Below are 13,933 nucleotides of genomic sequence, written 5' to 3' on the forward strand. Positions count from 1 at the left end.
CAGGCTCCGGACGCACAGGCTCAGCGGCCATGGCTCACGGGCCCAGCCGCTCCGCGGCATGTGGGATCTTCCCAGACCGGGGCACGAACCCGCCTCCCCTGCATCGGCATACAGACTCTCAACCACCGCGCCACCAGGGAAGCCCCTAAATTGTAGAATTTTAATGTGATTTTTTTTAATAACTAGAACTAGTAAGTAAATACTTTTAACTTGATGCAATAAAAAGAGGTTCACCCTGAGAAAACCATAATTCAAAAAGTGTCATGTACCACAATGTTCATTGCAGCACTATTTACAACAGCCAGGACATGGAAGCAACCTGTGTCCATCGACAGATGAATGGATAAAGAAGATGTGGCACATACATACAATGGAATATTACTAAGCCATAAAAAGAAACGAAATTGAGTTATTTGCTGTGAGGTGGATGGACCTAGAGTCTGTCATACAGAGTGAAGTAAGTCAGAGAAAAACAAATACTGTATGCTAACACATATATATGGAATCTAAAAAAAAAAAAAACAATAATGATTCTGAAGAACCTAGGGGCAGGACAGGAATAAAGACGCAGATGTAGAAATTGGACTTGAAGACATGGGGAGGGGGAAGGGTAAGCTGGGAGGAAGTGAGAGTAGCATGGGCATATATACACTATCAAATGTAAAACAGATAGCTAGTGGGAAGCAGCCGCATATCACAGGGAGATCAGCTAGGTGCTTTGTGACCACCTAGAGGGCTGGGATAGGGAGGGTGGGAGGGAGATGCAAGAGTGAGGAGATAATGGGGATGTATGTATATGTATAGCTGATTCACTTTGTTATAAAGCAGAAACTAACACACCATTGTAAAGCAATTATACCCCAATAAAGATGTTTTAAGGAAAAAAAAGGTTCATTTATGGTTAGCAGCATCCATCTTCACACAAAACATTCTATTTAATGAAGTATTTCAGTTGAGCAAACATTTGCTGGGTATCTGCTATATGCATGGCATGTCCACAGAGGTGACAAAGATGACCAAAACTAGACCCTGCTCCCAAGAAACTTCTTTTCTAAAGCAGATTATCCTATTCACCTATAGTCTTGTTTAGTTGCAAATCTACTTTGCATACCAAGACTTTCTTTTCAAATAGTGCAAATGAAAACTTCTGAGTATCCACTGATTGGAAGATCAGAAACTCTCAATCAGTATATGGAGATGTAACTTGTTTAAACAAAATATAATCAGGCTTTTATTTCAGAAATTATATTTGGAAAAATCTAAACTGCTCCCTGATACCTTTTTGACTATGTAAATAAGACTTTTTCAGTTTAAATTATAAACCAGAATTGAAACTCAATGTCATACAATTTAATTCCTTTGTTTTTAAGAGGGAGTTAATTGTATATTATTAGCAGCCAAGTGTAGATTTTAAAATTAAGTTGGTTTTTTAAAAATCAGATTTGTCCTTTTGAATTCTAGCACGGGGTTATACAAGCAAGCTGTCAGTTCATTCCTATATATATTTTGACCTTAAGACAAGAACTTACATCACTAGGAAGTAATTTTCTAGCCTAGTATATTTTTAAGCTTTCGAGAACTCATAGAGGAGAAAGTTTCAAAAACAATTTACATTATTTTCAATAGCTATTTGCTAGTAGATATGATATTGGAAACCCATGAATTATCTGGATGGGGAAAACTGGTTTTCTTTAATTCCTAGATTTTTCCCGTTTTCAACCAGCACTTAGATTGACTCTGCTGCAAGAAAAAGACTGGAACTAAAAAGCTCCATGTTGTATTTTGAGGCATCATTGTTGTGTGTGTGTGTGTGTGTGTGTGTGTGCGCGCGTGTGTGCGTGTGTGTGTGTGTGTGTATTTTAAGATCACTCATGTCAGAGAAAAGTTTGTTTCATGACACTGGCCTCCACTCTATGTACTTGAACATTATTAAATTGAAATGTTAAGGATATTGATAGAAATACTTTAAAGATTCTTTTCAATACTTGCCTTCCTTATTAGGCAGAATTCTTAGCATATTTCCTCTTCTCTTGATGGTATTGATTATGCAGGTCATACCTCCAGACCAAGCCTCCTGCTAACCTCCACACAACTTCCAAAGTGATTTTTCTAATACACAAAAATGACCATGTCATTTCTGTGCTTCACAGCTTTCAGCTACTCTTTACCAACCACCAAAGAAAAATCCAGATTTTTGTTTATGATACAAAAGGCTTCCATAATCTGAACCAACCTACTGTTTCTGGACTTAATTCTCAGTGTTAGACTCTGTGCTTGGATTGAAGAGAGAGATGAGAAGTGAATCTTATAACCTTTAAGAGTTCACAGATTGTGAACTGGTGCTGCTACTCAGTAACTGTAATGGTCTGGTTAATGCATAAAGCAGGAGTCACCATGGCATTTCAGAATCCCGGGTGATTATATCCAATGAACAAGTCTGTTTTGGTCATAATAAAGAAGCCTAGAACTGCCCTGGGAAGAGGAGATGGCTGTCAGGTAAATGAGCCTTGAAAAATTGTAGTAATAGCAGGAGAAGGAGGCTCTGCTGATAGTAATACCACTCATATGTCTGCAGGTAAATAATTATAACCCATGTTTTATGCAAAAATACCATCTCTTTTCCCTCTATTTTATGTAGCCCTCAAAACAACTCATTGAGATCTTATCAGTATCCTCAATTCACAGGTAAGGAATGAGATGAAATTACTGTATTCAAGATTAAACATCAAAGTAAGTCAGACTTCCCTCTGTCGCCAAATTATGTGATCACCATGGATAAAACTTCTGGGTTTACTCTCTGATCCAAGATCAAGGAAGTAGAAAGGAGTGGGATTCCAGGTTCTTGAGCTGAGCCTTTCCCCTGCCATCATGGAGCAGCCTCATGGAACTATCTGTACTCTTTAGTGTGACTAAACCAAAACAAGGGATCATCACTGTGTTTACCTTGTGCCTGGCACTGTGTTAAATGCTTTACATATATTGCATTTAATCCTTAACAACCCTATAACGTAACTGCTTTATTTTTCTCCATTGTCTAGATGAGGAAAATAGGGCTTAGAAAATCAGCTTAACCAAAGGTACATAATGAGTTAGTGGCAGAGCTAGATCTTGAACCCAGATCAGCTTTGTGACAGAGCCCATGTTCTTCTGTTGAGCCTTCCTCTAAGAGAATGGTTAGAAGTTTGGGAGTTTTTTTCTTTTTAAAATCGAGGATAGCTAACTCTAGAATTTTGAATGTCACACACCAGCTTTTTACAGGGTCCTTCCTCTTTTCTCTTTGATTCAAAGCCATACTGATTAAATGAAAGGGTATGATGACAACTTATTTCTTCTTTGATCTTCTCATATCCTCAACCTTAGTTCTTAGTGCTCCAGTATTACTAAGCCATTAAAATTGCTAAAAGTCAGATTATTTATTATTGCCTTAGTATAAAAATCCTATAAAATAAGGATTTTATAGTAAAAGAAATGTAGAGTAGAAATAACACCAAGATTAGAATCTGAAAACCTCATTTTCCAGTCCTGATTCTGCCCCTTTCTAGCTATGTATCCTTAGTCCAGCCTTTTCAACTATTTTGAGGTGTCTATTTTCTTAAGTTTAAATTGTCAATAACGTTTCCCCTGTGCCTCCCCTCATAGAACATATGGAATATTAAACCAATCAGTTTAGTCAGTAATTCAGTAAAAACAAAACAACCTCAAACATCTGTATCCTGAATTCTCTGACTTTTAAATTAATTTCTATAAAAACCCTCAGAGTACCATGTGAGAATAGTTGAAGAATTTCATTGATTTATCTCTGGAAAATTAAGCCTAACTGATCTCTCTATTTTGATTTGCAGGTTTTAATTTAGAATAGAGAATAGTTTTTTAAATACTATCAGTGTACCAATCACTTTATGTAAAAAATAGATATTTAAGACATATACTCAGAGGGAAAAGACTCTTGAAAACCTCTTTCCTCCCTTTCAGTTCATGAATTGTAATTATGGCAGTTAAGTAGGTGTGTATTCTTTAGTTATTATGAGATCCCTGATTGCTGGTTTCTCCACCAATGCACATTTTGAGAAAAAGTCATGAATAATATTTTCCTTCTTCAGCCTCCCCACAATTCTTTACTTTCTGATTCTAAATAGTTTTTTTTTTTTTTTGTTGCTGTGGCAGACTGGCTGGAATCACTTTGACCTTGGCCAGAACAAATAGAAGATTAATGAAACAGAGCTAACCCCTAGCTTCCGAATGACAGAGCTAGCTCACCATTCACAAGAGTCACCTTTCCTTTAATCCTTTTGCCCCTGAGTCTCAGTTCTTTAGTCCTAACTCTGATGTTCTCCTACTTCTCATGGGCTGGGGGAATTCCTTTGTATGTTGACCTGGAAACCTGGATTTAGTGGTCATTGGTGTGGATGCAGTACCTGTGAGGGATGATGTTGTCATCCAGGGAGAGCAAATGAATGTGAAAGAAAGGAACAATATCAATAGGACAATGCTGTGCATGGAAGACCTCATTTATTATTACAATTTAAATGTATTGCACCAAGTAATTTTCTTGTTGGTATTTGAAAGGTTTTCATTAGCTAAATATATAATTATACACATAAATAAAGTCTGACATTTACTGCAAAATCAGAAGGCTTAAGATCTTTGAAAAGAAAGGTGGATATACCTGATCTCAGAGTGGAAAGTCTTCCTAAACATGTTACCCAAGTCAGAAAACATAAAGAAACAAGATTGATAGATTATATATATATATATATATATATATATATATATATATATATATATATATATATATATATAATCACATTAATCAAGTTTGAAAGACAAAAATAAAATAAGAAAAAGACATATAGTCAATATTCTTAATATATAAATAGCCCATATAGAAATCAGCAAATGATAAGCAAACCAATAACTGTCCAATGAACATGTTGTTATTGTTCAAAAGGTAAATCTTTTCAAAAGAAGGAAATGTATTATTATTTAATTATTATAATTTAAATGTACTTAACTAGTAACATGGAAATGTTAGCAGAAAACGGGTTAAGATAAGGAGACATTGCAGAGGATTTATTGTTGCAATGGAGTTCAAATTAATGGAGCTAATAGTCTAATTAGAATATACTGTGTGGGTTCCACTATCAGTGGCATCAGTTACTCCCTAAGTTAATGATATTATAATAGAAAACCCATAATAAAATAAGCCAAAGGGTAACTGGAGTTGAAGCTATGTGTGCTCTAACTTGTTCTACTTTTAGGGAAGTTCTAGGCACAAGTTTGGGAGAGGTCTAGAACACGTTATAATAGGAAATTAAAAGGGAGTAGTATTGAGCTGTCAGCAAAACTTAAGAAACTTCTTGGGAAACTTCTTAGTCCTATTGGCATCAACCTGCCAATGAAGATATGGTTAGTGCAAATAATGTTTTGTGGATTCATATTGCCTCACCTGTTCTACTGAGCAGTCAGCAGTGCTTGGATGAAACTCGTGGATTTGGCAACTATAAAGAGACTTCTGACGTGATGGCTCTTGTAAACTACCTTGAGATTTTAATATTGATGTCAGTCTGCAGATTGGATTCCTTTCTTTTTTCTCTTCTGTTTTACTGCCACTAAAAAGGGCTGTGCCCTCCCAAAGGAGTTTAAAAAGATAGAATAGAGAGCAGAACATATGAGGAAATGTTAAAGCAAACTAGTAGTCAAATAAATGCAATTTTAAATAATAACTCTTCATCAAAAATTTTTTCAAAGTTCTTTTTTTAATGTTAATACTCTGTATTATCAGATACCACTGATTTCTTACCAAGATTCATCCCACCTCAACTTTTTTTTTTTTTTTTTTTTTACTGACAGAATCCTTATGTTTACTCTACGATAGAATCCAGATAGGCTTAAGGTTTAGCTATAAAGTCTTTCTGGTAGTCCCATTCTTCTTATCAGCGACTGGTTTAGGAGAGGGCATGTCACCCATTTCCAGCCAGTGAGACCTGAGGGAAGTTTGCTATTGGGCTCCTGGGAAAGAGTTCCTCTTCCTAGGAAGGAGACACAAGGAGATATGATCCATTTTTATTTCTGGTTCTGGTCTTGCTGGGATGTTCAGCCCAGAACTGCTTCAACTATCTTGTAATCCTGAGGGCAAAGTAGAGAGAAGAAGAATGATTTTATTGAGCCATTTAATCAAGCAGTACTAAAAACTGCCTCCCTCCCTCCTTCCCTCAATATTTCTTTCCTTCTTTCATTTCTCTTTCTTATTTTCTACGATGCATATATATAGGATAGAAAAATCTTGAGATTAAAAAAAGAAAATTGCTGCTACTTGAATGATATGTTGCAAATTGACAGAAGTGGGAACTCTATTAGATGATGACATGAATATTAGCAACTGTGATTAATACCAGAGAGGGAATTGGCAATGCAAAGAGAGAAGTAGACATTCGTATTTAGCACATAATTGTTTTCCCTAATGTTCCCTTTGAAAATATTTGTTGACAAATTTAGGTCTCAAATGATTGAAAATGAACATCTGGACTGTGTCACGGTCCCACTTAGAGTCAAATGTGATGGTGATCCTTGTGCAGTGAGAATGAAGGAGAACAGCAGATGGGGATGTCTTGGGAGTTTAGTGGCACCTACCTGGTTATAAAACTGAAAATTCCATCCCTGTCCCTGATGCTGAATGAGAATAACGAGGACAAAGTTTTGAGGATAAAGGAAAGAGAAATTTAGTAATTTGCCAGCAAATGAGGAGGGCAGCAGACTAACATCTTGAAAATTAGTGTCCTGCTCTCTGAAAGAGGGTAGGTCTATTTAAGGAGAAATTTGAGGGTGGGGTTGGCAGGACTACATGACTGAGACTTCTCTGGGCTGGCGCTACTTCTTTTGATATTTCCGTGATTCTTGGCCATTACGGTTGTCTGCTTCCAGTCAAGATGTGCTGACTGTTTTTCTGCTGACTGCTTGGTCCTATGCACCTGTGACTCAAGGAGAGCTATTCAAACAATATAGCACTTATCAGCATAGTTAGCAGAGAGAAACAGCATGTGTACATTATTTGATTTAATGCATAAGTTAAAAGAGAAAGTTGTTAAATTTTTAACTCTATATTTGGCTATAGATGTTGCTTGTCCTCTTAGTGCAAGAAAACCCAGAAATAAATGGTGTTAAAAAAACTCTCCTCATGGCAAAGTTTGCTTCAGAGCATTTCCTTCCCCTATTCCCTCAGCTTGTAGAAGTTGGAAGTCTGCATTTGAAGTTTGATGTAAACCATATGGCATATTTTGGAGGCTCCTGAGATGTACAACATTGCTCTATATGTTCCTGCCTCCTCACCTTTCTTGTGCTGCTCTCTCTGCCTTTATTGCCCTTTCTTCCCCAAATGGTACCTGGCTCTAGGTTAAGAAATACTACCATTAGCAGTTATCTATAAATTCTAGCCTTGGACAGAAGACAAAAATCTTTATATTCCTCTCCAAAATATACAAGCCCTATCTATCTAATCTGAGAAGCAGAATGTGCATGATCATTGTATTGACAGTGTTACTTGTAAGCTCAGACTGGTGGAAAGACCAGATACACGCTCCTTGGGTATATCGAGCAGGGTTTAATTATCATAAAAGGAAATCAGCACAATCATGATACACATTGCAGAGGTCAGCAACATATTTCAGGACAGATGGGGGTTCCTGCTTCTGAAATCCTCACCACTGGGTGCATAGTTACACATAATAACATCTGAATAAGAGTAATATTATTCTTAGTAGTCTTTCACTTTGCATTTAGACTTAAGTACACAGGACTGGATCAGTTCTCTAAGTAGACTGCCTGGATATGTGCTGGGGACCACTTCTTTGGAGCCAGGAGCACCTCTTTAAACTCAGATTTATACTGTGGAAATAAATGAAGACTAACCAAATGAAAGCAAGCAGAGGCTATTTATTCAGAGCTTGCTATAGTAAGGGAGTCAGCCACTGTCACTTGTGTTTTAGCAGAGACTCAAAGGCAGGCAGAGGAGCGGAAAAAAGAGAAGGTTGCGTGTATGCCCTGATTGGAAGCTGTTGGCATGAGGAAGCTGTAGGCAGGCTGGGGACAAATATTAGTAAAGCTGTCAGTTATTAATCAGGTCCTGGCCATTTGAGATCAGTTGTTACAGGGGTTACTGTTTGGCTTCCTGGACCATCACTGGAGATAGAAGTTTGACTTCCTGCAAGTCTGACTTATAGCAGGCTGGCTTCCTGGGGCTGGTTGATTTCCTGGCCAAGTTGTTGCAGGTTGTGGGTCAGAGATCTATTTTTATATATGATTTGGTCATTGTTATTTTTACATTAAACCTCTCAATACAGAACACAATATGATTATAGGAGGCGGTACAGTACAGTACACTACAGTGAAGCTAAGCCTAAACAGCCCCTATTCATCACTCTTGGTGCATGCAAACTATTGTATCCTGATCCTAGTATAATGATTTTTTGTTTGTTTGTTTTGTTTTTTATACTGCAGGTTCTTATTAGTCGTCAATTTTATACACATCAGTGTATACATGTCAATCCCAATCGCCCAATTCAGCACACCACCATCTCCACCCCACCGCGGATTTCCCCCCTTGGTGTCCATACATTTGTTCTCTACATCTGTGTCTCAACTTCTGCCCTGCAAACCGATTCATCTGTACCATTTTTCTAGGTTCCATATACATGCATTAATGTACGATATTTTTCTCTTTCTGACTTACTTCACTCTGTATGACAGTCTCTAGATCCATCAACGTCTCAACAAATGACTCAATTTCTTTCCTTTTTATCACTGAGTAATATTCCATTGTATATATGTACCACATCTTCTTTATCCATTCGTATGCTGATGGGCATCTAGGTTGCTTCCATGACCTGGCTATTGTAGACAGTGCTGCAATGAACATTGGGGTGCATGTGTCTTTTTGAATTACGGTTTTCTCTGGATAAATGCCCAGTAGTGGGACTGCTGGATCATATGATAATTCTCTTTTTAGTTTTTTAAGGAACCTCCATACTGTTCTCCATAGTGGCTGTATCAATTAACATTCCCACCAACAGTGCAAGAGGGTTGCCTTTTCTCCACACCCTCTCCAGCATTTGTTGTTTATAGATTTTCTGATGATGCCCATTCTAACTGGTGTGAGGTGATACCTCATTGCAGTTTTGATTTGCATTTCTCTAATAATTGGTGTTGAGCAGCTTTTCATGTGCTTCTTGGCCATCTGTATGTCTTCTTTGGAGAAATGTCTATTTAGGGCTTCTGCCCATTTTTGGATTGGGTTGTTTGTTTCTTTAATATTGAGTTGCATGACTGTTTATATATTTTGGAGATTAATTCTTTGTCCATTGATTTGTTTGCAAATATTTTCTCCCATTCTGAGGGTTGTCTTTTCATCTTGTTTATGGTTTCCTTTGCCGTGCAAAAGCTTTGACATTTCATTAGGTCCCATTTGTTTATTTTTGTTTTTATTTCCATTACTCTAGGAGGTGGATCAAAAAATATCTTGCTGTGATTTATGTCAAAGAGTGTTCTTCCTATGTTTTCCTCTAAGAGTTTTATAGTGTCCGGTCTTACATTTACATCTCAAGTCCATTTTGAGTTTATTTTTGTGTATGGTGTTAGGGAGTGTTCTAATTTCATTCTTTTACATGTAGCTGTCCAGTTTTCGAGCACCACTTATTGTAGAGACTGTCTTTTCTCCATTGTATATCCTTGCCTCCTTTGTCATAGATTAGTTGACCATAGGTGCGTGGGATTATCTCTGGGCTTGCTATCTTGTTCCATTGGTCTATGTTTCTGTTTTTGTGCCAGTACCATATTGTCTTGATTACTGTAGCTTTGTAGTATAGTCTGAAGTCAGGGAGTCTCATTCCTCCAGCTCCATTTTTCTTCTTCAAGACTGTTTTGGCTATTTGGGTTCTTTTGTGTCTCCATACAAATTTTAAGATTTTTTTGTTCTAGTTCTGTAAAAGATGCCACTGGTAATTTGACAGGGATTGCATTGAATCTGTAGATTGCTTTGGGTAGTAGAATCATTTTCACAATACTGATTCTTCCAGTCCACGAACATGGTATATAGATGGGTCTTGTTTTTGTATCCATTCAGCCAATCTGTGTCTTTTGGTTGGAGTATTTAGTCCATTCACATTTAAGGTAATTATTGATATGTATGTTCCTAGGACCATTTTCTTAATTGTTTTGGGTTTGTTTTTGTAGGCCATTTTCTTCTCTTGTGTTTCCCACTTAGAGAAGTTCCTTTAGCATTTGTTGTAGAGGTGGTTTGGTGGTGCTAAATTCTCTTAGCTTTTGCTTGTCTGTAAAGCTTTTGATTTCTCCATCAAATCTGAATGAGATCCTTGCTGGGTAGAGTAATCTTGGTTGTAGGTTCTTCCCTTTCATCACTTTAAGCATATCATGCCACTCCCTTCTGGCTTGTAGAGTTTCTGCTGAGAAATCAGCTGTTAGTTAGCCTTATGGAAGTTCCCTTGTATGTTATTTGTCGTTTTTCCCTTGCTGCTTTCAATAATTTTTCTTTGCCTTTAATTTTTGCCAATTTGATTACTATGTGTCTTGGTGTGTTTCTCCTTGGGTTTATCCTATATGGGAGTAGCTGCGCTTCCTGGACTTGGGTGGCTATTTCCTTTCCCATGTTAGGGAAGTTTTTGACTATAATCTCTTCAAATATTTTCTCGGGTCCTTTCTCTCTCTGTTCTCCTTCTGGGACCCCTATATTGCGAATGATGTTGCGTTTAATGTTGTCCCAGAGGTCTCTTAGGCTGTCTTCATTTCTTTACATTCTTTTTTCTTTATTCTGTTCTGCAGCAGTGAATTCCACCATTCTGTCTTCCAGGTCACTTATCCATTCTTCTGCCTCAGTTATTCTGCTATTGATTCCTTTTAGTGTAGTTTTCATTTCAGTAATTGTATTGTTCATCTCTGTTTGTTTGTTCTTTAATTCTTCTAGGTCTTTGTTAAACATTTCTTGCATCTTCTTGATCTTTGCCTCCATTCTTTTTCCGAGGTCCTGAATCATCTTCACTATCATTATTCTGAATTCTTTTTCTGGAAGGTTGCCTACCTCCACTTCATTTAGTTGTTTTTCTGGGGTTTTATCTTGTTCCTTCATCTGGTACATAGCTCTCTGCTTTTTCATCTTATCTATCTTTCTGTGAATGTGGCTTTTTTTCCCCACAGGCTGCAAGATTGTAGTTCTTCTTGCTTCTACTGTCTGCCCTCTGGTGGATGAGGCTATCTGAGAGGCTTGATGGGAGGGACTGGTGATGGGTAGAGCTCTCTCTCTCTCTTTTTTTAATATTTATTTATTTATTTGTCTGTGCCAGGTCTTAGCTGCGGCACGTAAGATGTTCGTTGCCATGTGCAGGATCTTTAGTTGTGACATGCGGGATCTTTTGTTGCAGCATGCAAACTCTTAGTTGCAGTATGTAGGATCCAACCAGGGATTGAACCTGGGCCTCCTGCATTGCGATCGTGGAGTCTTAACTTCTGGAGCACCAGGGAAGTCCCAATCCTGGTATATTCTTAAACTTAGCAATGCAGAGCCAGAATGGGGTCACTTTGCCAGAAGCCTCCGGGAGTCATGCTAACAAACGCTTAGATCAGCTGTAAAGTTTATCCTGAAATTAGAAAAGTAATATGAACAAGAAATGGAAAGCAAACAGAAGTGATGACTGGTTGTTCTCCCAAAACACCTTCATGGCCATCATGTTTCATCCACAAATCTTAATGCAACCACTGTGTAAGCCTTTGCAGTAGCTCTCCACTGCTGTCTCTCAGGTTTAAATGATTTAGGACTGTGTCATCTGATAAAGCTACTCATGGAGCTGTAATGATAAGTTGGGAAACTTGCTGAAGGATTTGATGATATATTCTGACAGCTAAATCGCCCTTGGACAGGATACCACATGCATGTGCTCAGAGACTCTTTCTGGGAATTGTAGAGGTACTGCTTCGTCCTTGGCATGGGAGTTTAGATTGGAAGGAAGCAAAAGACACTGAAAAGTAAATGAGCCAATCTTTCTCCCTTGGGTTTTGTTTGAACAGGAAGAGAGATTAATTGTCAATTACTGAACTTATTTTTATACATGCATTTAAAAATATAGTGCTTCAGTGGCTAACAATGAGTAGTAACAGTAATGAAACTTTGACAGTGTTTTCGTACCATTCATTTAGAAACACTTCTGCTTGCATTACCAGAGGCCGTATTACTTAAGCTTCCCCAACCCCCAGCTGTCTGAGATGTTGTATGAATCCTGTGTCTCAAGTAATTTCAAGTGAGATTGAAGAACAAACTAATTTCAACTCAATCTAATCGAATAAGCATTTGATGACGGCATACCTTGTTCTGAGCACTGTCATCTTATATATTATCAAGGCATGATATTTTATTCCTGATCTTGAAACATAAAGAAGTGCAAGTTAAAGAATACATTGGGCCTTCCCTGGTGGCGCAGTGGTTGAGAGTCCGCCTGCCGATGCAGGGGACACGGGTTTGTGCCTGGGTCCGGGAAGATCCCACGTGCCGCGGAGCGGCTGGGCCCCTGAGCCATGGCCGCTGAGCCTGTGCGTCCGGAGCCTGTGCTCCACAACGGGAGAGGCCACAACAGTGAGAGGCCCGCGTACCGCAAAAAAAAAAAAAAAAAAAAATAATATGTTGGAAAAGCTTCATAAGAACCACTAGTAAAATTAAAAGTAGTTTCACTTTTGAAGTCAATGGGAAATATAGTAGCAAATAAAGCATACTCCATAGAGTAGACAGAAATAAAAGGAAAGCAAGAAAATATTGAAAAAAAAAAGATAATATAACTAGACAAAAAATAAGTTATAACAAAGAAAATGGTTTAAATTTCCTTTGTGAAAAGGAAAGATTAACTATATTCTATCTATAAATGAACCCTATCCTAAATGATGCTAGATGACTAAGAATAAAAAGTGAGGTGAAATGCACCAGGAAAACACAAATAACCACAGAGTAGATGTTTCAATATTAATCTCAAACAAGTGTAATTCAAAGTCAAAATAATTAAAATGGAATGAAGGACACAATTTTACATTGATGAAAATAGCAATCAAAATATCCTCTTTTAGCAAAGATTATAAGAACTAGGCTCATTGGAGAGTATATACTAGCAGACTTTTTTCAGCCCTCTTCTACTTAATGTCAGTCATCAGTCATATGACTGATAGGGCCATCTGACACCATTCACTTCACCTTCCCAATCCACTTGCTGCTCATTAGGGATACTTTCTGTACATCAAGATGTGGCTTATCATCTTTGGGCATTTTTTAGTATAACTTTCTGAAATATCACTTCTTTTAGTTTTCTTTTGCTGCATAACAAATTACCACAAATTTAATGGCTTAAGACAACACTCATATAATAGCTCATGGTTCTATAGGTCAGAAGTCTGGGCAGACTTCACTTGTTCCCTAAAGAGGGTTTCACATGGCCAAGATCAGGTGTCAGCTGGACTGGGCTCTTTATGGAGTATCGGGGAAAGAAATCACTTCCAAGCTTATTCCAGTTGTTGACAGAACTCACTTCCCTACAATTGTAGGACTGGAGTGTCCATTTTCCTACTAGCTGTCAGATATGGACCACTCTTATAGCTCCTAGAGGCCACTCTCCCATCGTTTAAATGGCTCCTCCATCTTCAAAACTAGCAACAGTGCCTTGAATCCTTCTGTTTTAGATCTCTCTGAGCTTCCCTTCTGCCAATGGACAGAGAAAACTCTCTGCATTCAAAGGACTTGTGTGATTAGATTAAGTTCACCTGGATAATCTCCCTTTTGGTTAACCCAAAATCAACTGATTAGTACTTTAAATTGCATCTACAAAATCCCATTTGCCATGTAATATAACATAATCACAGATGTAATATTGTATTCATCATATTCGTACCCAGA

The 13,933-nt window shown here is 37.8% G+C and overlaps 1 protein-coding gene across 4 annotated transcripts in view; it reads left to right on the forward strand.

Annotated features, from left to right (window-relative positions):
• Nucleotides 1-13,933, forward strand: part of CFAP95 (cilia and flagella associated protein 95) — a gene marked incomplete at its 5' end in the record, with an annotated part of 122,322 nt that overhangs the window by 13,149 nt on the left and 95,240 nt on the right. The window lies entirely within an intron of this gene.

Source organism: Stenella coeruleoalba, assembly GCF_951394435.1.
Source record: "Stenella coeruleoalba genome assembly, chromosome: 7".
NCBI classification, from domain to species: domain Eukaryota; kingdom Metazoa; phylum Chordata; class Mammalia; order Artiodactyla; family Delphinidae; genus Stenella; species Stenella coeruleoalba.